At 42.0% G+C, this 3,612-nt stretch overlaps 1 protein-coding gene and 1 long non-coding RNA gene across 29 annotated transcripts in view; one reads left to right on the top strand and one right to left on the bottom strand.

The window, feature by feature from the left end:
* LOC116093756 overlaps positions 1-2,400 on the bottom strand; it is a 12,424-nt gene extending 10,024 nt beyond the window's left edge. The window contains exon 1 of the long non-coding RNA XR_004119828.1: positions 2,336-2,400. This is a non-coding gene — a long non-coding RNA (uncharacterized LOC116093756). The remainder of the gene's footprint in view (positions 1-2,335) is intronic.
* Ank2 (ankyrin 2) overlaps positions 1-3,612 on the top strand; it is a 576,750-nt gene that overhangs the window by 66,917 nt on the left and 506,221 nt on the right. The window lies entirely within an intron of this gene.

Below are 3,612 nucleotides of genomic sequence, written 5' to 3'. Positions count from 1 at the left end.
TTTTTTTGGTTTTTCGAGACAGGGTTTCTCTGTATAGCCTGGCTGTCCTGGAGTTCACTCTGTAGACCAGGCTGGCCTGGTCTCAGAAATCCGCCTGCCTCTGCCTCCCAAATGCTGGGATTAAAGGCGTGCTCCACCACGCCCGGAGCATATTAGTTATTGAGGAAAGTTAATTAGTTATTGAGGAAAGTAATCTGGGAGGGCTGGCACATGCCTGTAATTCCAGGACTCTGGAAGTGGAGGCAGGAGGATCAGAGGATTTTGAGGCCAGCCTGGGCTACATGAGACCCTGCCTTAGCCTAGCCCTGAGAAAATAATTTCTTTTTTAAATCAAAGTAGTTATGCTATTTTATCATTTTATTTATCTTGAAAATATCATGATAAGATCTTTCTCTCATTACATCATTACTTATTAAATTTTAGAAAATATTTTATTATATCCTATTTTATTTTGATTTTTAAAAAATACTTTAAATTTAAAAAGATTTTTATTTATTCATTTATTTATTTTATATTTTATGTGCATTGGTGTTTTGCTTGTATGTGGTCTGTGTGAGGGTGTTGGATCCCTTGAAACTGGAGTTTCAGACAGTGGTGAGCTGCCATGTGGATTCTAGGAATTGAACTCAGGTCCTGTGGGAGAACAGCCAGTGCTCTTAACTCCAACCTGAGGTAGACTTTTTAAAGGTTATCTTTTTTAAAAAAAGATCTATCTATCTATCTATCTATCTATCTATCTATCTATCTATTGTATATAAATGCTCTATTTGCATATACACCTGCATGCCAGAAGAGGGCATCAGAACTTATGGTGATGGCTGTGAGTCACCAGGTGGTTGCTGGGAATTGAACTCAGGACCGCTGGAAGAGCAGCAGGTGCTTTTAACTGCTGAGGTATTTCTCCAGCCCCCCTCCCTTTTTTTTAGTGAGAGAATTTTATCTCAAAAATGTCCTCTTGAGCTGAAAAGATATCAAACATATGTGCCAAAGGATGGGGGATGGGTGCTGCGCCCACTCTACCCCAATAAGGTCTACAGTATCAGGGTTAAAAGCCTGATCATGGACAAAAGGCGTTATGACTTCAAAGGGAGTTTGTGCCTCCTGGGTATTCAGTTAGTCGTTGGCATCTCCTAACTCAGATGTGTTTCAGATTGATCTCTGCCAAGTCTGTGGAGAGATCTGCGTGCTTTCTTTATTCAGGCATAAAGGTGCCCTAAGAAATATTTTGTTATAGCTAAAATTGAGATTTAACATTGTTTCCTGGCCTCCACAGTGTTTCAATGATCCTAATTGATTTCCTATTAGCTTGGAATTTTTATAAGGGATGCTGCCTTAGCAGACAGGGAGTCCCTAGAATTAGCAACAAAGGTCAGGCATTATTACCTACTGATTCCCACAAAGAAACTGCCTTATCAGACAGGGTATCTCCAGAATTAGAGATGGTAGTCAAACACTATTGCTATCTGTAAACATAGTTAGAACTCTAAGAGCAGTGCCACACAAGGCAGAATTGCTTTACAAACTAGAGAGTTGTCGAAAAGCTTCCTGAACTAATGTTTGTGTTGCAAACCAAACCATTCCCAGGAGCTGCTAGAATGGGACCTCCTGGTGCTTACCAGCTTCTGACCACAAGAGAGTTTGCTTAGGGCTGCCAAGATAGCCCAGCGAGGAAGAGCACTATTGTTCTTCCAAAGAAATCATTTACACCTGGCTATTTGATTTTACTGACTTTGTGATTGCTACCTGCCTACGTGATCCCTGAGATTCGCCCTGTTTCTGTATATTATATAAGCCTGATTCTTATTTTGTGAGAATACATTCAGATAACACACTTCTTGTGTCGTTTCTGTTTGTCATTTCACCGAATTCTTTGCCCACCTGGTCGAAACTCTCATCACCCCGAGGAACAAGGGGTCCCCGCAGAAACCCTGGTCCGTGGCAGATGGGGGCTTATTGTATTGTGCCAAAAGAGAACCCTGGTTAGACAGAATCTTAGGCATCTCGGGCTGGTCTTAACCTCCTTATGTAGTAGAAGATGACCATGAACTTCTGATCTCCCTGCTTCCATCTCCCCAGTGCTGAAGTTACAGTGGTGAGCCATCTTACCTGGTTTTCTGGCCCATTGGAAATCAAATCCAGGACCTTGTACATGCTTTGTGAAGCCTGTGCCAGATAAGCTATACCCTTTTAGCTACATCCCTAGCCACCCTTTTATTGATTGATTGATTGATTGGTGTGTGTGTGTGTGTGTGTGTGTGTGTGTGTGCACGCATGCGCACGGGTGCGCACATGTACATGCTGCGGCACACATGTGGAGGTCAGAGGACAGCTTTACCTTACAGGGCCTCTATCCTTGTTTCCACTCCTGGGGTGTACATCCTCCGGACTAGCTGGCTAGTGAGCTTCGGAAGGTTTTCTTCTTTCTGCCTTCCAATCTCACAATGGAGCACTGAGGTCACAGACGCACACTTCCGCTTTTAGCTTTCCATGTGTGTTCTGGGGGTTGAACAAACTGAGCTCCTCAGGATAATGTGGGCACTATGTTATCTACTTAGCCACCTTTTGGTCTCATTAATTTATGTATTTTTGAGACATGGGTCTCATGTAGTCCAGGCTGGCCCGGAATTCATCATGTTGTTAAGGCTAGCCCTAAACCTTTAATCTTTCTGTCTCTTTCTCCCAAATCCTGGGGTTACTGATATTTTTCCCTAAGTCTATCTTAGAAATGAATTCATATTTGAAGGAAAAACAAGCCAGAAGCTCAAAGACTAAAATATGTTAGAAAATTTTCTATTAGAGATTAATACATTAGAGATTCATCTATCTTTCATAACTAAGAAAGCTCAGGATGAAAGAGAAACATAATAATTTCTCACACTGAGCAACGAGCAGCCTCTATCCCCTGCACCATTACACTTTATTTATGCAGCTTAAATAACTAATTCCTGAGCATTCCTCTCCTTATTGTGTTGACAGATACATGTAAGAATGCAAACACAGACTAGTTAGCATTAATAGTCAACTTTACTCACACTAGAAACACTTGGGGAAAACGAAAGAATCATTGTCTTTATCCTTTTGGGTCTGTTGGGCATTGCCTTGATTATTTATTTACTTTTTCAAAGATTTATTTATTTATATGAGTACACTGTAGCTGTCTTCAGACACATCAGAAGAGGGCAACAGATCCTGTTACAGATGGTTGTGAGCCACCATGTGGTTGCTGAGAATTGAACTCAGGACCTCTGGAAGAACAGTTGGTACTCTTAACCACTGAGTCATCTCTCCAGCTCCATTGTCTTGATTATTAATTGATGCACAAGGGCCCAGGCCACTATGGGTGGCACCATCCCCAGGCAGGTGGTCCTGAGCTGTATAAGGAAACAACCTGAGCTCACTCAGAGGCTAGAGTCCTTCATGGTTCAGTTCCTGCCTGGAGTTCCTGCCCTGACTTCCCTGAGTGATAAAGTGCAGGCTGTAAAGTGAATAAACCCTTTCTTTCTGGTCAGGGGTATCTTATTACAGCAATGAAAAGAAAACTAGAAAAAGGGCACATATGAACTCTTTCTGAGACAGGCTATTCAACGTGAAAATGCTTTGGAGAGGTTCTGT

Source organism: Mastomys coucha, unplaced genomic scaffold (genome assembly GCF_008632895.1).
Source record: "Mastomys coucha isolate ucsf_1 unplaced genomic scaffold, UCSF_Mcou_1 pScaffold16, whole genome shotgun sequence".
NCBI lineage: Eukaryota > Metazoa > Chordata > Mammalia > Rodentia > Muridae > Mastomys > Mastomys coucha.
The sequence above is the reverse complement of the archived record's forward strand: the minus strand, read 5'-3'. Positions and strand labels throughout refer to the sequence as shown.